At 40.5% G+C, this 24,923-nt stretch overlaps 1 non-coding gene across 1 annotated transcript; it reads left to right on the forward strand.

The window, feature by feature from the left end:
* Positions 1 to 24,528: 24,528 nt before the first annotated feature.
* LOC148576708 (small nucleolar RNA R71) lies at positions 24,529 to 24,636 on the forward strand. Its single transcript, XR_015903613.1, has one exon. It is a non-coding gene; the product is annotated as a small nucleolar RNA R71 (small nucleolar RNA).
* Positions 24,637 to 24,923: the final 287 nt, after the last annotated feature.

Genomic DNA, 24,923 nt, shown 5'->3' on the forward strand with positions numbered 1-24,923 from the left:
CTATTCTTTCTTCTCTTGCTCGAGGGCGAGCAATATTCTAAGTTTAGTGTGGTAAAAGCATAAGCTTTTTGTTTTTCCATTACCATTGATGGCACCCAAGACCGGAGAATCCTCTAGAAAAGGAAAAGGGAAGACAAAAGCTTCCACCTCCGAGTCATGAGAGATGGAAAGATTCATCTCCAAAGCTCATCAAGACCACTTCTATGATGTTGTGGCCAAGAAGAAGGTGATCCCCGAGGTCCCTTTCAAGCTCAAGAAGAATGAGTATCCAGAGATCCGACATGAAATCCAAAGAAGAGGTTGGGAAGTTCTAACAAACCCCATCCAACAAGTCAGCATCCTAATGGTTCAAGAGTTCTATGCCAATGCATGGATCACTAGGAACCATGATCAAAGTAAGAACCCAAACCCAAAGAATTATATTACAATGGTTCGGAGAAAATACTTAGATTTTAGTCCGAAAAATGTGAGGTTGGCGTTTAACTTGCCTATGATGCAAGGAGATGCACGCCTCTACACTAGAAGGGTCAACTTTAATCAAAGGTTAGACCAAGTCCTCATGGACATATGTGTGGAAGGAGCTCAATGGAAGATTGACTCCAAAGGCAAGCTGGTTCAATTAAGAAGACTGGACCTCAAGCCTGTGGCTAGAGGATGGTTGGAGTTCATCCAACGCTCTATCATCCCCACTAGCAACCGATCTGAAGTTACTGTGGATCGGGCCATCATGATTCATAGCATCATGATTGAACAGGAAGTAGAAGTTCATGAAGTCATCTCCCTTGAACTCTACAAAATAGCTGAAAAGCCCTCTCCTGGGGCAAGGCTAGCTTTTCATCATCTTATTTGCCATCTATGTTACTCAGCTGGAGCTTTCATAGAAAGAGACATTCCCATTGAGGAAGAGAAGCCCATCACTAAGAAAAGGATGGAGCAAGCAAGAGAACCCATTCATGGATCTCAAGAGACGTATGAAGCTCATCACCATGAAATCCCGGAGATGCCTCAAATGCATTTTCCTCCACAAAACTATTGGGAGCAAATCAACACCTCCCTAGGAGAATTAAGTTCCAACATGGGACAATTAAGGGTGGAACATCAAGAGCACTCCATCATCCTTCATGAAATAAGAGAAGATCAAAAAGCAATGAGGGAGGAGCAACAAAGACAAGGAAGAGACATAGAAGAGCTCAAGGACATCATTGGTTCCTCAAGAAGGAAACGCCACCATCACTAAGGTGGATTCATTCCTTGTTCTTATTTTCTGTTTTTCGTTTTCTTAATGTTAAGTGCTTATCCATGTTTGTGTCTTATTACATGATCATTAGTAGTTAGTAACTATGTCTTAAAGTTATGAATGTCCTATGAACCCATCACCTCTCTTAAATGAAAACTGTTTTAATTCAAAAGAACAAGAAGTACATGAGTTTCGAATTTATCCTTGAACATAGTTTAATTATATTGATGTGGTGACAATACTTTTTGTTTTCTGAATGAATGCTTGAACAGTGCATATGTCTTTTGAAGTTATTGTTTAAGAATGTTAAATATGTTGGCTCTTGAAAGAATGATGATAAGGAGACATGTTATTTGATAATCTGAAAAATCATAAAAATGATTCTTGAAGCAAGAAAAAGCAGCAAAGAACAAAGCTTGCAGAAAAAAAATAGCAAAAAAATAGAAAGAAAAAAAAACAAGAGAAAAAGCAAGCAGAAAAAGCCAAAAGCTCTTAAAACCAAGAGGCAAGAGCAAAAAGCCAATAACCCTTAAAACCAAAAGGCAAGGGTAAATAAAAAGGATCCCAAGGCTTTGAGCATCAGTGGATAGGAGGGCCTAAAGGAATAAAATCCTGGCCTAAGCGGCTAAACCAAGCTGTCCCTAACCATGTGCTTGTGGCGTGAAGGTGTCAAGTGAAAACTTGAGACTGAGCGGTTAAAGTCAAGGTCCAAAGCAAAAGAAGAGTGTGCTTAAGAACCCTGGACACCTCTAATTGGGGACTTTGGCAAAGCTGAGTCACAATCTGAAAAGGTTCACCCAGTTATGTGTCTGTGGCATTTATGTATCCGGTGGTAATACTGGAAAACAAAGTGCTTAGGGCCACGGCCAAGACTCATAAAATAGCTGTGTTCAAGAATCATCATACTGAACTAGGAGAATCAATAACACTATCTGAACTCTGAGTTCCTATAGATGCCAATCATTCTGAACTTCAATGGATAAAGTGAGATGCCAAAACTATTCAAGAGGCAAAAAGCTACAAGTCCCGCTCATCTAATTGGAGCTATGTTTCATTGATAGTTTGGAATTTATAGTATATTTTCTTATTTTTATCCTATTTGATTTTCAGTTGCTTGGGGACAAGCAACAATTTAAGTTTGGTGTTGTGATGAGCGGATAATTTATACGCTTTTTGGCATTGTTTATAGTATGTTTTTAGTAGAATCTGGTTACTTTTAGGGATATTTTCATTAGTTTTTATGTTAAATTCACATTTCTGGACTTTACTATGAGTTTGTGTGTTTTTTTGTGATTTCAGGTATTTTCTCGCTGAAATTGAGGGACTTGAGCAAAAATCAGATTCAGAGGTTGAAGAAGGACTGCTGATGCTGTTGGATTCTGACGTCCCTGCACTCAAAGTGGATTTTCTGGAGCTACAGAACTCAAAATGGCGCGCTTCGAATTGCGTTGGAAAGTAGACATCCAGGGCTTTCCAGAAATGTTTAATAGTCTATACTTTGGCCAAGTTTAGACGACGTAAAAGGGCGTTGAACGCCAGTTCTACGCTGCTGTCTGGAGTTAAACGCCAGAAACACGTCACAAGCCAGAGTTGAACGCCAGAAATTCGTTACAAACTGGCGTTCAAATCCAAGATTGACCTCTACACGTGTAACATTCAAGCTCAGTCCAAGCACACAGCAAGTGGGCCCCGGAAGTAGATTTATGCATCAATTACTTACTTCTGTAAACCCTAGTAACTAGTTTATTATAAATAGGACCTTTTACTATTGTATTAGACATCTTTTGATCATTTTTAGATCTCTAGACCTCCATGGGAGGTTGGCCACTCGGCCATGCTTACCCTATGTTTACTTATGTATTTTTCAACGGTAGAGTTTCTGCACTCCATAGATTAAGGTGTGGAGCTCTGCTGTTCCTCAAAGATTAATGCAAAGTACTACTATTTTTATATTCAATTCAACTTATTCCGCTTCTAAGATATTCATTCGCACTTCAACCTGAATGTGATGAATGTGACAATCATCATCATTCCCCCACGAACGCGTGCCTGACAACCACTTTCGTTCCACCTTAGATTGAATGAGTATCTCTTGGATCTCTTAATCAGAATCTTCGTGGTATAAGCTAGATTGATGGCGGCATTCATGAGAGTCCGGAAAGTCTAAACCTTGTCTGTGGTATTTCGAGTAGGACTCTGTGATTGAATGATTGAGACGAACTTCAAACTCGCGAGTGCTGGGCGTAGTGACAGACGCAAAAGGAGAGTGAATCCTATTCCAGTATGATCGAGAACCTCAGATGATTAGCCGTGCTGTGACAGAGCATTTGGACCATTTTCACAAGAGGATGGGATGCAGCCATTGACAAGGGTGATGCCTCCAAACGATTAGCCATGCAGTGACAGCGCATCGGACCATTTTCCAGAGAGGATAAAAAGTAGCCATTGACAACGGTGATGTCCTTACATAAAGCCAGCCATGGAAAGGAGTAAGATTGATTGGATGAAGACAGCAGGAAAGCAGAGGTTCAGGGGAACGAATGCATCTCTATACGCTTATCTGAAATTCTAACCAATGAATTACATAAGTATTTCTATCCTTATTTTCTATTTATTATTAATATTCGAAAACTCCATAACTATTTAATATCATGCCTGACTGAGATTTACAAGGTGACCATAGCTTGCTTCAAGCCGACAATCTCCGTGGGATCGACCCTTACTCACGTAAGGTTTATTACATGGACGACCCAATGCACTTGCTGGTTAGTTGTATCGAAGTTGTGAATGAAAAACGATTTATTAAGACGTGCGTACAGAGTTTCTAGCGCCGTTGCCTGAGATCACAATTTCGTGCACCAATATACTCTATATACTGTTAAATTCATGCCGAACTACCCATAATTCCCACTTTTGTATGATTCCCATACTCATGTACCAAATTTTTTATATTTCTTTACTTTTATCACATGTGCATTGATCTTTTTATTAACTTAGCATTGGGGTAATTTTGTCCCCTTATTTATTTACTTATTTATTGAATATTTTTGGATTTTTTTTTTGTAGAGAAATAAACATAACTTATCAATGCACATGGATTTTCCATTATTTTTCTATTTTGGTTTTTCATGAGTAGGTTCCCAAATTCCCAATATTCAAATAAATTAGAAACATGATACATTCCCTTATTAACCCATGTTCCCACAATTTTTCCACACTTAGTTGATGCACAATCTCTATCTTAAGCTAACCAAAGATTCAATTGGGGTATTTACTTTGTTTTTCTGCTTAAGGCTAGTGATGTGGTAAAATATAGAATAAATGGGATTATAAAGGCTCAAGGTGGCAAACAAAGGTGATTGAAAGGGTAGTCTTATTTGGGATAAGTGAGTAAAAATTCAAATAATGGCCTCAATCATATGCAAGCATGTAAATATACTAAATAATGGACATAGAGACTGGAACAAAATATAGATTACAGTCATAGAGAAGGAAACACACAAGAATAAAATATTGTGATTAAATAATGTAACCATATAAATAAGCTCAAAATCTCACAGGTTGTGTGTTCTTGGCTATAATTCATGTTCCAAATACAACTTCAAACAAGTTTTAACATAAAAAATTTTTCAATTTAAATTAGTGAAATTTTTCAAAAATAGAGTCCTAAAAAGAAATTTATTACTTTAACCAAGCAGTGGTAAATATATGCACAAAATCAAGAAAACATGCAATCAAATATGCAGATGCAACAATGAACAAACAAAGAAAATAGAATATTGGTGTTGAGAAGAAAATAACTAAATTTATTACTTTAACCAAGAAGTGGTAAATATATGCACAAAATCAAGAAAACATGCAATCAAATATGCAGATGCAACAATGAACAAACAAAGAAAATAGAATATTGGTGTTGAGAAGAAAATAACTAACCCATGGAGATCGGTATCGACCTCCCCACACTTAAAGATTGCACCGTCCTCGGTGCATGCTGAGATGTGCAGGTGGACGGATTTTTCCAATTGATGCTTTTCTTCAAGGATTGTGCAGATGGACTTGTTTGTCTCCCTTTATAGAAGTTTCTCTCTTTTTCCGTCTTCGGTGGTCAGCCTGAAAGAAGAGAAAAAGAAGAACAGTAACCCAGAAATAAAGATAAGAAAATAAATGAAGTTTGGGTGGGTTAATGCCAATTGATAAGGGTCTCATTTACATGGAAGCTTCAACATGTACGTGAAAAAACAATAGAAGTACATGGCAAATCAAGAGTGCAAAAAATTTTCAAAAATAGGGAAGAGAGTGTGGGTAAGGAGAGATAATATAAATTCATGTCAATGTAAAAGTAATACAGGTATAAAAGATTGGCATTGATATAAATAATATTACCTAACCAGAATAAAATAAGTCACTAAGTACCTAAAATAATTCAAGAGAAGATGCAATAGTTAAACAAGAAAATTTTAACACCAATGGAAAAAAATAATAAATTTACAAAAGAAAATAAAAATATGCACAAAATTAAAATGCAATGAATGAAAGTATGCAAATGAATTAAGTAAAATAAAATGAAAGATAAGAAGAATGAAAAGGAAAAGGATGGAAGAAGAAGTAAGTAAGAAAGGAGGGAGGAAAAATTAGGATTGGAGAAGAAAAGATAAGATAATTGGCACTGATCTGGAAGTTGTGCGGCGCAGGCGACATGAGCACGTGGGTCACGCATGCGCGCGGATAGCACTTCTATGAAGTGACGCAGATGCGTGGGTCACGCGTTCGCGTGGAGTGATTTGTGCCATTAGCGTGAGGGCAGCCTCGCGGTCGCGCAACTCTCTGTTTTAAATACATTTTGCCAAAAATCTGGGTGACGCGGTCGCATGGTTGACGCGATCGCGTGAATGGCCATACTTTGAAAAATGACGCAGACACGTGGGGCACGCGTTCGCGTGGGAGGGCTTAAGCTTCTAGCACGACTCCAGCCCCATTCCAGCCCAACATGCTGCCATACAGCCATTTACGTCGATTTTACAGGGCCACGCGTTCGCGTGGGTGACGCAGACGCGAGGGGAGGCTATTTTTCAATTGATGCGGCCGCGTGGGCGACGCGGTCGCGTGGGCATATTTGTGCCTAAGGCACGCCTCCAGCCACAATCTTGCGTGACTCTCTGTTCACTTTTCTTTTGTTCCTAATGCACTTGTGACGCGGACGCGTCAACGACGCTGCCGCGTCGCGTGCGTGCTTTCCTTTTTTTTTAGTAATGCAGTATGCAGAATGCAATGCTAATATGAATGTTATGCAAAACTCCAGGTTCAATACAATAAAATAAAATAAAACTCGAAAACAAATAAAACTAAATGAAAAATGAAAAAGGAACGATTATACCATGGTGGGTTGTCTCCCATCTAGCACTTTTAGTTAAAGTCCTTAAGTTGGACATTTGGAGAGTCCTTTGTTATGGTGGCTTGTGCTTGAACTCATCCAGGAATCTCCACCAGTGTTTGTGATTCCAATGGCCTCCGGGGTCCCAAACTAGGCGTAGAGAGCCTTCAAGTAAGTTAAAGCAAGTGATAAGGCCCCAAGAGTGTTGATTGCCAGAATGAATTCCGGGGTCCCAAATCTTGCTTTTGCACCCGTCTTCTTGTTGAGCAATATTGTTCCATCCGGGTGGCAGGCAATCTGAATTCTCACTAAGACGGCCAAACAACTTCCTAGATCCATTCAGCTGAGCTTTACACCAACCTTTGCATTTAAACTTTGAGCTTTCCACCATATTGAATCTTGCATGACGACTCCTACCACTAACCATCTCCCGCTTGCTCTTATAGCCACAAAGAGCTCTAAGCTGACCATCTGTTTCAAGCAAAGCATATTCAAGTGAGCTAATTAAGCTTAGAGATGAGAGATTTACCCACTTGAATAAAGGGATAGATGGTGATGGCTTTGGGGAAGAGGTCTCCAACAGCATTGGCAAGGTAATTTCCAGCTCCATTCCCTTGAGTTCTTCCTTGACAACTTCCACCTCATTGTAAGCTTCTTCAATTTCAACCTCTTCCTCTTTGGTAGCTTTCTTCCAATTCAGTCTCCTCTTCATTGCTTACTGGTGCACGAAATTGTGATGTCTGATGAGATATTTTGGAGGAAAAATAAATTTCTCCCAAAACTCACAAATCTAACCGGCAAGTGCACCGGGTCGCATCAAGTAATAAAAACTCACGGGAGTGAGGTCGATCCCATAGGGATTGAAGGATTGAGCAATTTTAGTTTAGTGGTTGATTTAGTCAAGCGAATCAAGATTTGGTTGATGGTTGTGTGACTTGCAAAATTAAATTGCATTGAAGTAAAGAGAACAAGAAATAAATGGCTGAAACTTAAAGAACAAGAAATTAAATGGCAGAAACTTAGAGTGCAAGAAATGTAAATTGCGGAATCTTAAAGTGCAAGGAATGTAAATTGCTTGAAATATAAAGGGGATTGGGATGTGGATTTGCAGAAATTAAACAAGGAAAAGCTAAATTGCATCAAACAGAAGAGTAAAAGGGAATTGGGATTGAACCGGATATGAAGCAGAAAAGTAAATGAACAGAAAAAGTAGTAAACAGGGGATTGAAATGGAAATTTAGATCTCAGGACCCAGAGACTAGAAAACCAAGTCTAGATCTCAATGCCTTCCTAGATCCAACAAGAACAATTGCAAGGGAATTGTAAACTGCAAAGAGAATAGATGAAGAGCAAATAGCCGGAAATGAAATTCAATTAACAGTAAAGAAAACAGAGAGATCCAAGATTGAGTTTGAAACAGAATTTCTTCAATTCTCCAATCCAGGATCCAAGACAAGTGTAATTGAAATTGAAAGCAATGAAAACAAAGAAAGTAAAGTTCACTCTATAACAAAAGCTCTCCAAAAAAACTCTTATGAAAATTCCAAAAGGAAAGCTCCCCGAATAACTTGAATTCTATCCTATTTATACACTTTCTTCCAATGATCTTCAAGCCTTGAGTTGGGCCTTTGCTCTTGGTGGAATTGGGTTGAAAGAGGCCTTGGTTGATTGCTTTTGAAGTTTGAAGAAGAACCAAAGTGAACCAATTGAACCGGGTTTGAGTTTTGCAAGAGTTGGACCAAAAGTTTGAGCCAAAGTTAGGGGTCTAACTTTGGCTCCAACTTTTCACATCAGCTAGCACATTCTGCTGCTACTCACGTTGGTGCCAACGTTAGGGGTCTAACTTTGACCCTAACGTTGGCCTTGCCTTGTATGCTAGTGGCGCCAACGTTAGCCTCCAAGTTAGGGGGCTAACGTTGGCGCAAACGTTGGCCCCTCTCCCTTATGTTTTCATGTGCCAACGTTAGCCTCCAAGTTAGGGGGCTAACGTTGGCGCAAACGTTGGCCCTTCTCCCTTATGTTTTCATGTGCCAACGTTAGCCTCCAAGTTAGGGGGCTAACGTTAGCGCAAACGTTGGATGGCCAGGGAGGAATTCATGTGCCAACGTTAGCTTCCAAGTTAGGGGGCTAACGTTGGCGCAAACGTGGGATGGCCAGGGAGGAATTCATGTGCCAACGTTAGCCTCCAAGTTAGGGGGCTAATGTTGGCGCAAACGTGGGATGGCCAGGGAGGAAATTTCAAGTTCCAACGTTAGCCTCCAAGTTAGGGGGCTAACGTTGGGGCTAACTTCTTGCTTCCTGGTTCAATTTCACTTATTCCATTGTCCTCTCTTCACTCCTAGCCATTCCTCTTTGCTTCAACCTTTCTCCAAGCTTTCTTCACCTATCATTAATCAACCAAACTCATCAAAGCTATGCTCAAAATCATGAGATATTCATTCTTTCATAATATGCAACAAATATAGCATAAAACCTCATGAAATGGCATAAATTCATATATGGTTGGTTCAATCAAGGGAAACATGAAAATCTACTCAATTAGCTTGCTTGTAGCTCAAGAAAGTGCATAATTCTAATGAAAACAAAAGAAAAAGACTAGTTAAAATAGGCTAGGATGACTTGTTATCACAACACCAAACTTAAAGCTTGCTTGTCCCCAAGCAAGAAATGGATTATTGAGAAGAAAGAATGAAATGGAAGAGGAAGTTCATGCTAGCAGAGTATTATTGATAGTTCATGGGGTTTTGTGTGGATATGCAAATACTCACTTCTTATTGACTCCTAGGCCTAGAAAGTCTCCTTCAAGCTTCAAGTGACATACTGCTATGACTTCTCATTATTCCTTTATCCTTGGCTATTACTTTGTTCATAAGCTTTATTTGAGTGTCATGTGTAGCAAGTTCATTTTCTTTTCTTTATACTTGACACATTATTCACCATAGACACTTGGCTCACATTCCTTCTTAAAACATTGATGCCCAGCACCTCTTTGGGCTACTAAATGCCTTGTAGTTAGGTTGCTCTTGATAGTGGACTTTCAGCTGATGATCCCGGGTTAGTTAACCCAAGTCACCAAGTGTTGAGGCACTCCTAAGAGCTTACTAATCCAAGCAGATCCTAGTACAAAGACATCACAGGCATATATTTTAAGGTTCAAGCTATTGGTGTCCAGCTTTGTTTCTTTTTGTTTTTCTTTTGTTTTGCCACTTTTTGGCTATCTTTTTCTTCTTTCCTTCTTTCTGTTTTTCTTTCTAACCAAGGAATTTAATTCAATTGAGATTCCTAGACAGTAGGCCACTTCTTTACTTAGAAGGAGATATCCTAGCTCTTTATTCACTAAAAGTGAGCTATTATACAATCACACACTTACCACCATTTACTTTTATTCCACTTCTAACTAACAGAGACTATTTTACTTCACATTCAAACTGTTCTTTTATTGAATTTAAAGATGCAGGGGACAACACATGCTTCTTGTCAAGTGAAAATAAACACACAAGCACACACATAAACTAGCCTACTTATTTTAAAAAAAACAAACATAATGCAAAGGCTTTTAAGAAGAACTACTTAGAAATGCAAAGACAACTTAGAACAGATAGAATGCATGCTTTTTTTCTTTGTAGTGATGAACAAGGAGCAAGTCCACCTTTCATTTGTCATGCCTTTTCTTTCTCCTTTCATACACTTGGCTGCTAGTGTTCCCACTATCCTTGTTTGGTGCCTGTTGATCTTGCCAAAAGCCAGCCTTATTCATAGCCTCATCCACTCTATCTTCGAGTCTCATAGCCTTGCTCACTTCTACCTCACTTCTCATTTTGAAGAATTCATCAAAAGTTGGGAATGCCGGATCCATGTTATGCAAATGTTCTCCAATATAGTTCAGTTTGATTTGGCTATTGATGTTGTAATCGGCTTGTACTTCATACCTTGCTTCTTGGAGTGTTGTGAACTCTTTAAGAGCCTTCAAATTTTCAGCTTGCATTTGTTCTAACTTCCCAAAAGATTCATGAGATTGAAAGGCATGTTCTTCTTGCATCGCAAGAAATCTTGACTCGAATTCATTTTGTTTGTTTATTATTCTTAGCTCTCTTTCTTCTTGTGCTTGTTGGTTTTGCATGTACAGAGAATGGTATTCCTCTTGCCTCTCTTGGATTCTCGTGTACTGTTGAGACAATCTCCCTATTGCTTCTTGCATTTGAGTCATATCCATATTGCCATGTGGGAAAAAGTGTGGCTGCTCCTCCTCCTCTTGTGGCTCTTCTTCTATGTGTGGCTCATCTTCTTCCATTGGTTCTTCTACTTCCCTTCCTCCATGTGGCCTTCGGCCTTGATGTGCTTCAAGGGGCATCATCATCCGTTCAATGGTTATGGGCATGCCTTGGCTTAACCACATTGGATTCTCCTCTTCCATTGGAACCTTAGCCCTTGCACACAACCTCCAAATGGTGCTCGGATAGTACAACCAAGATCCGGCCGAATTCTTTTCAGCTATCTTTTGAATGTCTCTTGCAAGGATTTCATGAACTCTTATCTCTCCTCCCACAATGATGCAATGCAGCATCACAGCTCTCTCCCTGTTAACTTTTGAGGTGTTCACTGTGCCCAGAATTGACCTTTTCATCAACTCATACCATCCTTTTGCTTCCGGAGTGAGGTTACATCTCTTCAGGAACTTGTATCTGTTCTTGTTATCTCTTTCCCATTCTGAGTTCTCAAAACAAATGTCTCTCGCAATCTCCTCATAATCCTGATCTTCATTCAATCTTTGTTGGTATCCCGGTTCATCAAAACGGATTGACTTTAGTTTCAATACTTTCTTGATTGCATCCGGGCTAAAGTCTACTTCCACCCCCTGCACATAGCTCTTGTACGTTGGGGGCACACGCATGTCAAGCCTTGGGACATTTGCATAGAACTCTCTTATGATATTGGTGTTAATTCGGGTGGCTGGTGATGTAAGTTCCTCCCATCTCCTCTTCCGGATTTTGTTCTTCATTTCTTGACATCCATCATCCGGCAGCATGAATGGAATTTCAGGATAGATTCTTTTCTCGTTCATCCATTGAATTTGCATTTGATGATACCAAGACTTGAACCTCCGTTGGTCATATTCATGTGTTTCTTCCTCCACTATTGGATCTTTTCCTTTTCGTCGTTTGGTTCTTGAGGAGGATGCCATGATCACTTGGTTGGTTGAGAGGGAATGTGAAGAATGTTGGAGAGTTTGATGTGTGTTTGGAGGAAAAAGAAATTAGGACCGAACTTGTTATGACAAGAAATTATGAAGAGAAGTTTAAGTGGTTGGAGTTTAAAGTAGAAGAAAGGTTGCACAAGGCTTGTTATGTTGAGGAGTGATTCGGTCATGTGCATGGCTTGAAGGTGGTATGCTTTTAAATGAGCAATGAAGGGCTAGGATGCAATTAGACACTATGGAGATCAAAGGTATGCATGTAAGGATGAATGAAGACAAAATTTGCTCCTTCCCTTGCCTTTGCCGTGATCATTCTCAAGGAGTGGCAGATTTCTTCCTTGAAGCATGTGATAGGATTTTGTCCTTATGCTATGCTTTCCTTTGTCTTGTCTTTTTCATTGAAGATTCTTTGACCTCCTAGTCATCACAACAAGACAACATACATTAGTCTTATCCAACCGTAGCAAGAGTGTTCTTTTTAGTAAAAATATGTGAACCATCAATTCTTATCTCATTTGAACCGTGACACTCTCTTTGGAGGACACCAAACTTAATGTTTGGTAATGTATAAAGAAAATGAGTCTCTTTCTCCAATTAGTGAAGTTCAAATGTTAAATGTTCATAAGAATTGTTTTCATCATACTTTCTTTTTCTCTTTCTTTTTTTTTTTTTTCATGAAGGATCAATTGTATCCTTAAATTGGTGCATCAAAGCTTGATGAACACCAAACTCGTTTCTTGTCAAAGGGTATATCACAATTGATGCCTTCATTATCGAATAAGAGTTTTTCTATTTTTGAAAAATGACATTTGTATGATTATTGATGCATGAATTTCAAATTTTCATGATGCTATGTGGACACCAAACTTAGTGTTTGACCATATGCTTTATCAAGACATTTTAGGCATGTGAAACAAAATTCTTTGTAACATTGGTTTAGTGTGCTTGGAGGCACACCAAACTTAGTATATGGTTCATAATAGTGCATGCAGTCAATGGACATGTTCATGAAAAGAGAAAAGACTTCATGCTCAAATGATCATAACTTATTGAATTTAAAATGACATGAATCTTAAATCATGGGTTGCCTCCCATGGAGCGCTCTTTTATTGTCACTAGCTTGACATTGAGGCTTTCTTTTATGGTGGTTGGTGCTTGTAGGGCCTCAATTTGTCTCCCCTGACCGTGATCCTCTTCTTTGTTCTCTGGTGTTCAATTTCAGCATGTTCTAATGATAGTATGTTGCCGACAGTATAGTAATCCTCGGTTTGTTGATTTGCCCCCAGCTGTTGATATATCAGTTGCACTTTGTCACCTTTGGAAAGCCCCTCTGTTGGAATCTTTCTGTTCTTCCAACCCCTTTTTGCTTTGTTTCTGCGTTTCATCTTTCCTTTTGTTGTTCTTTCTTTTCTGGCCGTAGGTTTTCCTTGGGGACCTCTCTTTTCAGTGGCTAATACTCTAACATCCTCTTGGGCTTTTTCATCAGTCTGCACAGTCCTTAGCATTGGGATGTTGCTGTGACTTTCCTGGTCACTCTTCATATAGTCTTTCTTCTCCTTGCTAAATTGTGCCTCTGGTAATACCTTCAGAGTGATGCTTTGGTCATGCATCCTGAGAGTTAATTCCCCTTCCTCTACATCTATGATAGCTCTAGCAGTGGCCAAGAATGGCCTTCCCAGTATAACAGAGTCACCATCATCATTGTTTGATTCTAGAACCACAAAATCAGTAGGGTATATAAAACTGTCCACCTTGACCAAAAGATTTTCAATTACACCCCTGGGGTATACCATTGACTTGTCTACCAGCTCCAGAGACATTTGTACTGGTTTGACCTCCTCTATATGCAGCTTTTTCACCAAGGAGGATGATATTAAGTTAATACTTGCTCCGAGATCACACATTGCTTTAGTGATTGTCAATTTCCCAATGGTGCAAGGCAACAGGAAGCTTCCTGGGTCCTCAAGCTTGGGAGGAAGCCCCTTTTGAATCAAGGCCCTACATTCCTCAGCAATCATTATGGTTTCTTTCTCATCCCAGCTTCTTTTCTTGTTGATAAGATCCTTCAGAAACTTGGAATATAGAGGCATTTGCTCAAGTGCTTCAGCCAAGGGAATATTGATTTCCAGCTTCTTAAAAGTCTCAAGGAATTTGTGAAAATGCTGGTCTTTAACCTCTTTGTTGAACCTCTGAGGGTAAGGCAGTGGAGGTGTGATGCTTTTTCCTATTTGCTGCTGCCCCTGAGCTACTTCCTTTGAGCTATGTGGCTGGTTGTCCTTCTCTTTGAGTTTCTCAGTGCCTTTGTTTGGCATCACAACTTGCTTATTAGCCTCATCTGCCTTTGTTTGCTTCTCATCCTCCGTTGGTTCTTTGATGTTCTCTGCTTGCTTCTTTGTAGTGTCATTGTTGCTTATCAATGTTCTCCCACTCCTCAATTGTATTGCCTTGCATTCCTCCTTGGGATTTGGAATTATGTCACTGGACAGTGAGTTTGAAGGTCTCTCAACAGATACTTGCTTGGAGAGTTGCCCCATCTGTCTCTCTAGGCTCTTCATAGAGGCTTCCTGATTCTTGGCTACCATTTCTTGGTGTTTCAACATTTTGTCTATCATGGCCTCCAAGTGAGTGATTCTTTGGGCTTCAGGTGATATTTAAGGTGGGTTATGAGATGTGGGTGGTGGATGGTAGGCATTTTGGTTGGTGGGTTGGTTATTAGATTGGTATTGGTTGAGGTTGGGGTAGTTGTTTTGAGGTTTTCTGTAGGGGTTTTGGTTAGTCTGCTGCTGGTTGTGATTTTGGTTGCTTCTTGGGTTGTGTTGGTTTGAGTTCCTCTGCCATGGTTGTTGGTTTTGGGTATGGTTATCTCCCCATCTGAGGTTTGGGTGGTTTTTCCAGGATGGATTGTATGTATCACCATACACTTCATTTGGTCCTTGGTTGTGCATATACTGTACTTGCTCTTGTTGTTGTTCTTCTTGAGTTTCTTCACTCTGTCCCCATGTGGTTGATGGTTGGCTAGTGTTAACTGCTGCAACTTGGAGACTATCAATCCTCTTGGCCATTTGCTCAAATTGTTGTTGAATTTGCTGCTGCATCATCTTGTTTTGAGCTAGGATTGAATCTACTCCTTCTAGCTCCATTACTCCTCTCCTTTGTGATGGTTGGCGGCCTCTTTGATGAGCAAAGAAATATTGGTTGTTGGACACCATATCAATGAGTTCTTGAGCCTCTTCTGCAGTTTTCATGAGTTGCAAGGAACCTCCAGCTGAGTGATCCAAAGCTTCCTGGGACTTCAGTGTTAAGCCTTCATAGAAGTTTTGAAGCTTCTCCCACTCATTAAACATAGCAGGGGGACATTTCCTGATCAGAGCCTTGTACCTCTCCCATGCCTCATAGATGGGTTCGGCCTCCATTTGTGTAAATGTTTGTACCTCAGCCTTTAACCTTATAATCCTCTGAGGTGGATAAAATTTTGCAAGGAACTTAGTTACCAAATCATCCCAGTTGTTGATGCTGTCCCTTGGAAAGGATTCCAACCATTGAGTGGCTTTGTCCCTGAGAGAAAATGGGAATAGCATCAGCTTGTAATTGTCAGGGGGCACTCCATTAGTTTTGACAGTGTTGCATATCCTCAAGAAAGTAGATAAATGTTGGTGTGGGTCCTCAAGTGGTCCTCCACCAAAAGAGCAATTGTTCTGAACCAAAGTGATGAGTTGTGGCTTGAGTTCAAAATTGTTAGCATTGACATTTGGAGCCAAGATGCTGCTCCCACAATGTCTAGGATTTGCAAAGGTATAGGAAGCCAAAACTCTCCTCTGGGGTGGGTTGCCATTGTTGTTGTCTTCTCCACCTGGTGGATTGGTTAAATGTTCATCCATCTCTTGGAATTCTTCGTCTGATTCCTCTTCTCCAACAATACTTTTCCCTCTTTCAGCTCTTCTTAACCTCCTGAGAGTTCTTTCGTCTTGTTCATGAAAATTGGGTATGGTTCGTCTTGTACCTGACATACAAGCAGAACATAAGAGCAAACAAACCAGTAACACTTCAATCTATTGCTAGAATGAAGTTCTAGTTAGCTTAAGCAAAAATTCAAACAGTTAGTGGGTTAGTCAAAATTAGAGAAAAATAAAGAAAAAGTGCTTGATCTAGATTACCACTTCACTTAATCATTGTCAATCTAATCAATCCCCGGCAACGGCGCCAAAAACTTGATGAGATATTTTGGAGGAAAAATAAATTTCTCCCAAAACTCACAAATCTAACCGGCAAGTGCACCGGGTCGCATCAAGTAATAAAAACTCACGGGAGTGAGGTCGATCCCACAGGGATTGAAGGATTGATCAATTTTAGTTTAGTGGTTGATTTAGTCAAGCGAATCAAGATTTGGTTGATGGTTGTGTGACTTGCAAAATTAAATTGCATTGAAGTAAAGAGAACAAGAAATAAATGGCTGAAACTTAAAGAACAAGAAATTAAATGGCAGAAACTTAGAGTGCAAGAAATGTAAATTGCGGAATCTTAAAGTGCAAGGAATGTAAATTGCTTGAAATGTAAAGGGGATTGGGATGTGGATTTGCAGAAATTAAACAAGGAAAAGCTAAATTGCATCAAACAGAAGAGTAAAAGGGAATTGGGATTGAACCGGATATGAAGTAGAAAAGTAAATGAACAGAAAAAGCAGTAAACAGGGGATTGAAATGGAAATTTAGATCTCAGGACCCAGAGACTAGAAAACCAAGTCTAGATCTCAATGCCTTCCTAGATCCAACAAGAACAATTGCAAGGGAATTGTAAATTGCAAAGAGAATAGATGAAGAGCAAATAGCCGGAAATGAAATTCAATTAACAGTAAAGAAAACAGAGAGATCCAAGATTGAGATTGAAACAGAATTTCTTCAATTCTCCAATCCAAGATCCAAGACAAGTGTAATTGAAATTGAAAGCAATGAAAACAAAGAAAGTAAAGTTCACTCTATAACAAAAGCTCTCCAAAAAAAATCTTATGAAAATTCCAAAAGGAAAGCTCCCCGAATAACTTGAATTCTATCCTATTTATACACTTTCTTCCAATGATCTTCAAGCCTTGAGTTGGGCCTTTGCTCTTGGTGGAATTGGGTTGAAAGAGGCCTTGGTTGATTGCTTTTGAAGTTTGAAGAAGAACCAAAGTGAACCAATTGAACCGGGTTTGAGTTTTGCAAGAGTTGGACCAAAAGTTTGAGCCAAAGTTAGGGGTCTAACTTTGGCTCCAACTTTTCACATTAGCTAGCACATTCTGCTGCTACTCACGTTGGTGCCAACGTTAGGGGTCTAACTTTGACCCTAACGTTGGCCTTGCCTTGTATGCTAGTGGCGCCAACGTTAGCCTCCAAGTTAGGGGGCTAACGTTGGCGCAAACGTTGGCCCCTCTCCCTTATGTTTTCATGTGCCAACGTTAGCCTCCAAGTTAGGGGGCTAACGTTGGCGCAAACGTTGGCCCTTCTCCCTTATGTTTTCATGTGCCAACATTAGCCTCCAAGTTAGGGGGCTAACGTTGGCGCAAACGTTGGATGGCCAGGGAGGAATTCATGTGCCAACGTTAGCCTCCAAGTTAGGGGGCTAACGTTGGCGCAAACGTGGGATGGCCAGGGAGGAATTCATGTGCCAACGTTAGCCTCCAAGTTAGGGGGCTAACGTTGGCGCAAACGTGGGATGGCCAGGGAGGAAATTTCAAGTTCCAACGTTAGCCTCCAAGTTAGGGGGCTAACGTTGGGGCTAACTTCTTGCTTCCTGGTTCAATTTCACTTATTCCATTGTCCTCTCTTCACTCCTAGCCATTCCTCTTTGCTTCAACCTTTCTCCAAGCTTTCTTCACCTATCATTAATCAACCAAACTCATCAAAGCTATGCTCAAAATCATGAGATATTCATTCTTTCATAATATGCAACAAATATAGCATAAAACCTCATGAAATGGCATAAATTCATATATGGTTGGTTCAATCAAGGGAAACAAGAAAATCTACTCAATTAGCTTGCTTGTAGCTCAAGAAAGTGCATAATTCTAATGAAAACAAAAGAAAAAGACTAGTTAAAATAGGCTAGGATGACTTGTCATCAATGTCCAGGCTCGAACAATCCCTGGCAACGTGAGCAACTTGGTACGCGTAATCGTGATAACACTTTAATGATGTAAAATTCATGGCTCTTTCTTTCCCTGGCAGTGGTGCCAAGAACATGGTGCCAATACCATGGTTCACAACTTTGATACAACTGACCAGCAAGTGCACTGGGTCGTCCAAGTAATACCTTACGTGAGTAAGGGTCGAATCCCACGGAGATTGTTGGTATGAAGCAAGCTATGGTCACCTTGTAAATCTCAGTCAGGCGGATATAAAATAATTATGGAGTTTTCGAATAATAAATAATAGAATACGGATAGAGGTACTTATGTAAATCATTGGTAGGAATTTCAGATAAGCGAATGGAGATGCTTTTCGTTCCTCTGAACCTCTGCTTTCCTGCTATCTTCATCCAATCAGTCTTACTCCTTTCCATGGCTGGCTTTATGTGATACATCACCACTGTCAATGGCTACTTTCGGTCATCTCTCGGGAAAATGATCCAATGCCCTGTCACGGCACGGCTAATCGTCTGGAGGCATCACCCTTGTCAATGGCTTCATCTTATCCTCTCAGTGAATAATATGCTCACGCACCCTATCACGGCACGACTATTCATCTGTCGGTTCTCGATCATGCTGGAATAGGATTTACTATCCTTTTGCGTCTGTCACTAACGCCCTGCAATCGCGAGTTCGGAGCTCGTCACAGTCATTCAATCATTGAATCCTACTCGGAATACCACAGACAAGGTTTAGACTTTCCGGATTCTCTTGAATGCCGCCATCATTCTAGCTTACGCCACGAAGATTCTGGTTAGGAGATCTAAGAGATATTCATTCTAGCTTAATTCATGTAGAACAGAAGTGTTTGTCAGGCACGCGTTCATAAGGGAGAATGATGATGAGCGTCACATATAATCATCACCTTCATCACGTTCTTGGGTACGAATGGATATCTTAGAAGCAAAATAAGATGAATTGAATAGAAAACAGTAGTACTTTGCATTAATCTTTGAGGAACAGCAGAGCTCCACACCTTAATCTATGGAGTGTAGAAACTCTACCGTTAAAAATATATAAGTGAAGGTCCAGGCATGGCCGAGATGGCCAGCCCCCTAAAACGTGATCAAAGGATCATAAGGTAATCCAAAGATGGTCAAAAAGACGTCTAATACAATAGTAAGAGGTCCTATTTATAATAAACTAGTCACTAGGGTTTACATGAGTAAGTAATTGATGAATAAATCTACTTCCGGGGCCCACTTGGTGTGTGTTTGGGCTGAGCCTAAGTGTTGCACGTGCAGAGGCCATTTGTGGAGTTGAACGCCAGGTTTTGATCCATTTCTGGCGTTCAACTCTGGTTTTGGATCCTTTTCTGGCGCTGGACGCCAGATTTGGGCAGAGAGCTGGCGTTGAACGCCAGTTTACGTCGTCTATTCTTGGCCAAAGTATGGACTATTATATATTGCTGGAACGCCCTGGATGTCTACGTTCCAACGCAATTGGAAGCGCGCCATTTCGAGGTCTGTAGCTCCAGAAAATCCACTTTGAGTGCAGGGAGGTCAGAATCCAATAGCATCAGCAGTCCTTTTTCAACCTCTGAATCTGATTTCTGCTCAAGTCCCTCAATTTCAGCCAGAAAATACCTGAATTTACAGAAAAACACACAAACTCATAGTAAAGTCCATAAATGTGAATTTAGCATAAAAACTAATGAAAGCATCCCTAAAAGTAACTAGATCCTACTAAAAACATACTAAAAACAATGCCAAAAAGCGTATAAATTATCCGCTCATCACAACACCAAACTTAAATTGTTGCTTGTCCCCAAGCAACTGAAAATCAAATAGGATAAAAAGAAGAGAATATACTATAAATTCCAAACTATCAATGAAACATAGCTGCAATCATATGAGCGGGACTTATAGCTTTTTGCCTCTTGAATAGTTTTGGCATCTCACTTTATCCATTGAGGTTCAGAATGATTGGCATCTATAGGAACTCAGAGTTCAGATAGTGTTATTGATTCTCCTAGTTCAGTATGATGATTCTTGAACACAGCTATTTTATGAGTCTTGGCCGTGGCCCTAAGCACTTTGTTTTCCAGTATTACCACCGGATACATAAATGCCACAGACACATAATTGGGTGAACCTTTTCAGATTGTGACTCAGCTTTGCTAAAGTCCCCAATTAGAGGTGTCCAGGGTTCTTAAGCACACTCTTTTTTTTGCTTTGGACCTTGACTTTAACCGCTCAGCCTCAAGTTTTCACTTGACACCTACACGCCACAAGCACATGGTTAGGGACAGCTTGGTTTAGCTGCTTAGACCAGGATTTTATTCCTTTAGGCCCTCCTATCCACTGATGCTCAAAGCCTTGGGATCCTTTTTATTTGCCCTTGCCTTTTGGTTTTAAGGGTTATTGGCTTTTTGCTCTTGCCTCTTGGTTTTAAGAGCTTTTGGCTTTTTTTGCTTGCTTTTTTTTTTTTTCTTTTTTTTTCTATATTTTGTTTTTCGCCCCTTTTTTTTTCTGCAAGCTTTGTTCTTTGCTGCTTTTTCTTGCTTCAAGAATCATTTTTTATGATTTTTCAGATTATCAAATAACATGTCTCCTAATCATCATTCTTTCAAGAGCCAACATATTTAACATTCTTAAACAACAACTTCAAAAGACATATGCACTGTTCAAGCATACATTCAAACAGGAAACATTGTCACCACATCAATATAATTAAGTTAAGTTCAAGGATAAATTCGAAACTCATGTACTTCTTGTTCTTTTGAATTAAAACAGTTTTTATTTAAGAGAGGTGATGGATTCATAGAACATTCATAACTTTAAGACAAAGTTACTAACTACTAATGATCATGTAATGAAGACACAAACATGGATAAGCACATAACATATAAAACGAAAAAAAACAGAGAAAGTAAGAACAAGGAATGAGTCCACCTTAGTGATGTCCTTGAGCTCTTCTATGTCTCTTCCTTGTCTTTGCTGCTCCTCCTTCATTGCTTTTAGATCTTCTCTGATTTCATGAAGGATGAAGGAGTGCTCTTGATGTTCCACCCTTAGTTGCTTCCAATAATTGTGTGGAAGAAAATGTATCCCTTGAGGTATCTCAGGGATCTTCATTGAAATGAGCTTCTTGCGCCTCTTGAGCTCCATGACTGGGCTCTCTAGCTTGCTCCATCTTTTTCTTAGTGATGGGCTTGTCCTCTTTAATGAGGATATCTCCCTCTATGTCAATCCCAGCCGAATTGCATAGGTGGCAAATGAGGTGAGGGAAGGCTAACCTTGCCATAGTGGAGGACTTGTCAGCCACTTTGTAGAGTTCTTGAGGTATAATCTCATGAGCTTCCACCTCTTCTCCAATCATGATGCTATGGATCATGATGGCCCGGTCTATAGTAACTTCAGACCGGTTGCTAGTGGGAATGATTGAGCATTGAATGAACTCCAACCATCCTCTAGCTACAGGCTTGAGGTCCAATCTTCTTAGTTGAACCGGCTTGCCTTTGGAGTCAACCTTCCATTGAGCTCCTTCTACACATATGTCCATAAGGACTTGGTCCAACCTTTGATCAAAGTTGACTCTCCTTGTGTAGGGGCGTGCGTTCTCTTCCATGTATGGCAAGCTGAACGCCAACCTCACATTCTCCGGACTAAAATCTAAGTATTTCCCCCGAACCATTGTAACATAGTTCTTTGGATCCGAGTTCTTACTTTGATCATGGTTCTTGGTGATCCATGCATTGGCATAGAACTCTTGAACCATTAGGATGCCGACTTGTTGGATGGGATTTGTTAGAACTTCCCAACCTCTTCTTTGAATTTTATGTCGGATCTCCGGATACTCATTTCTTTTGAGTTTAAAAGGGACCTCAGGGATCACCTTCTTCTTGGCCACAACGTCATAGAAGTGGTCTTGATGGGCTTTGGAGATGAACCTTTCCATCTCCCATGACTCGGATGTGGAAGCTTTTGTCTTCCCTTTTCCTCTTCTAGAGGATTCTCTGGTCTTGGGTGCCATCAATGGTAATGGAAAAACAAAAAAGCTATGCTTTTACCACACCAAACTTAGAATATTGCTCGCCCTCGAGCAATAAACAAAAGAATAGAAGAAGAAGAAGAAGAAATATGGAGAGGGAGAGGGAGATGTGGTTTCGGCCAAGGAGAGTGTAGAGGGGTGTGTTTTGTGAATTTGATGAAGAATGGAGGTCTTTATATAGGGAAGGGAGGGGGGGTTAAGGTTCGGCCATATGGGTGGGTTTGGGTGGGAAATTGGTTTTGAATTTTGAAGGTAGGTGGAGTTTATGAGGTAGGTTTATGGGGAAGAGTGGATGGATGTGAGTGGTGAAGAGGTGATGGGGAAGAGAGTTTGAGGTGATTGGTGAAGGGTTTTTGGGGAAGAGTGTTTATAGGGTTGTGTGAAAGAGAGTGGTGAGAAGAAGTGAGTGGAGGTAGGTGGGGATCCTGTGGGGTCCACAGATCCTGAGTGGATCCTGTGGGGTCCACAGATCCTGAGGTGTTCAAGGATTTACATCCCTGTACCCATTAGGCATGTAAAAATGCCTTTGTATCCAACTCTGGGCGTTCAGCGCCAGGTTGGTGGCCATTTTGGGCGTTCAACGTCCATCTGTGTGCCATTTCTGGCGTTGAACGCCAGAACCATGCCTGTTCTGGCGTTCAGCGCCCAGAAGCTGCTCATTTTGGGCGTTCAGCGCCAGAACCATGCTCTGTTCTGGCGCTGAACGCCAGACAGATGCTCCTCCAGGGTGTGATTTTTCTTCTGCTATTTTTGATTCCGTTTTCAATTTCTATATTTATTTTGTGACTCCACATGATCATGAACCTAAAAAGACATATAACTAAGAAAAACATAGTTAGATAAATAAATATTGGGTTGCCTCCCAACAAGCGCTTCTTTAATGTCAATAGCTTGACAGTGGGCTCTCATGGAGCCTCACAGATGTGCAGAACTTTGTTGAGACTCTCCAACACTAAACTTAGAGTTTGGATATGGGAGTTCAACACCAAACTTAGAGTTTGACTGTGGGGGCTCTGGTTGACTCTGCTTTGAGAGAAGCTTTTTCTGCTTCCTCTCCATGGTTGCAGAGGGAGATCTTTGAGTTTTAAACACAAGGGAGTCCTCATTCCATTGAAGGACTAGTTCACCTCTGTCAACATCAATCACAGCTCTTGCTGTGGCCAGGAAAGGTCTTCCTAGGATGATGGATTCATCCTCTTCCTTTCCAGTATCCAGGACTATGAAATCAGCAGGGATGTAAAGGCCTTCAACCTTTACTAATACGTCCTCTACTTGTCCATATACCTGTTTTCTTGAACTGTCTGCCATCTCTAATGAGATTTTAGCAGCTTGCACCCCGTAGATTCCCAGTTTCTCTATTACAGAGAGGGGCATGAGGTTTATTCCTGAACCAAGGTCACACAGAGCCTTAAAGATCATGGTGCCTATGGTGCAGGGTATTATGAACTTTCCAGGATCCTGTCTCTTCTGAGGCAATGTCAGTTGATCCATATCACTTAGTTCATTGATGAACAAGGGAGGTTCAACTTCCCAAGTATCAATGCCAAATAATTTGGCATTCAGCTTCATGATTGCACCAAGAAACTTGGCAGTTTGCTCTTCAGTAACATCCTCATTCTCTTCAGAAGAGGAATACTCATCAGAGCTCATGAAGGGCATAAGGAGGTTTAATGGAATCTCTATGGTCTCTAGATGAGTCTCAGATTCCTTTGGTTCCTCAGAGGGAAGCTCCTTATTGATCACTGGACGTCCCAGGAGGTCTTCCTCCTTGGGATTTACGTCCTCTCCTCTCCTCTCCTCACAGGTTCAGCCATGGCGCTTATGTCAATGGCCTTGCACTCTCCTTTTGGATTCTCTTCTGTATTGCTTGGGAGAGTACTAGGAGGGATTTCAGTGATCCTTTTACTCAGCTGGCCCACTTGTGCTTCCAAATTTCTAATGGAAGACCTTGTTTCATTCATGAAACTTACAGTGGCCTTAGATAGATCAGAGACTAGATTTGCTAAATTAGAAGCATTTTGTTCAGAGTTCTCTGTCTGTTGCTGAGTGGATGATGAAAAAGGCTTGCTATTGCTAAACCTGTTTCTTCCACCATTATTAAAGCCTTGTTGGGGCTTTTGATCCTTCCATGAGAAATTTGGATGATTTCTCCATGTTGAGTTATAGGTGTTTCCATAAGGTTCACCTAAGTAATTTACCTCTGCTATTGCAGGGTTCTCAGGATCATAGGCTTCTTCTTCAGAAGGTGCCTCTTGAGTACTGTTGGATGCAGCTTGCATTCCATTCAGACTCTGAGAGATCATATTGACTTGCTGAGTCAATATTTTATTCTGTGCCAATATGGCATTCAGAGTATCAACCTCAAGAACTCCCTTCTTCATAGGCGTCCCATTATTCACAGGATTCCTTTCAGAAGTGTACATGAACTGGTTATTAGCAACCATGTCAATGAGTTCTTGATCTTCTGCAGGCGTTTTCTTTAGGTGAATGGATCCACCTGCGGAAGTGTCCAGTGACATCTTTGATAGCTCAGATAAACCATCATAGAATATATCCAGGATGGTCCATTCTGAAAGCATGTCAGAAGGACACTTTTTGGTCAACTGTTTGTATCTTTCCCAAGCTTCATAGAGGGATTCACCTTCTTTTTGTCTGAAGGTTTGAACATCAGCTCTAAGCTTGCTCAGCTTTTGAGGAGGAAAGTACTTGGCTAAGAAAGCCGTGACCAGCTTATCCCAATAGTTCAGGCTGTCTTTGGGTTGGGAATCCAACCATAATCTAGCTCTGTCTCTTACAGCAAAAGGGAAAAGCATGAGCCTGTAGACTTCAGGATCTACTCCATTAGTCTTAACAGTATCACATATCTGCAAGAATTCAGTTAAGAACTGAAAAGGATCTTCAGATGGAAGTCCATGAAACTTGCAGTTCTGCTGCATCAGAGAAACTAACTGAGGTTTTAGCTCAAAGT

Source organism: Arachis ipaensis, chromosome B1 (genome assembly GCF_059453495.1).
Source record: "Arachis ipaensis isolate K30076 ecotype BB chromosome B1, ASM5945349v1, whole genome shotgun sequence".
Classification (NCBI taxonomy): Eukaryota; Viridiplantae; Streptophyta; class Magnoliopsida; order Fabales; family Fabaceae; genus Arachis; species Arachis ipaensis.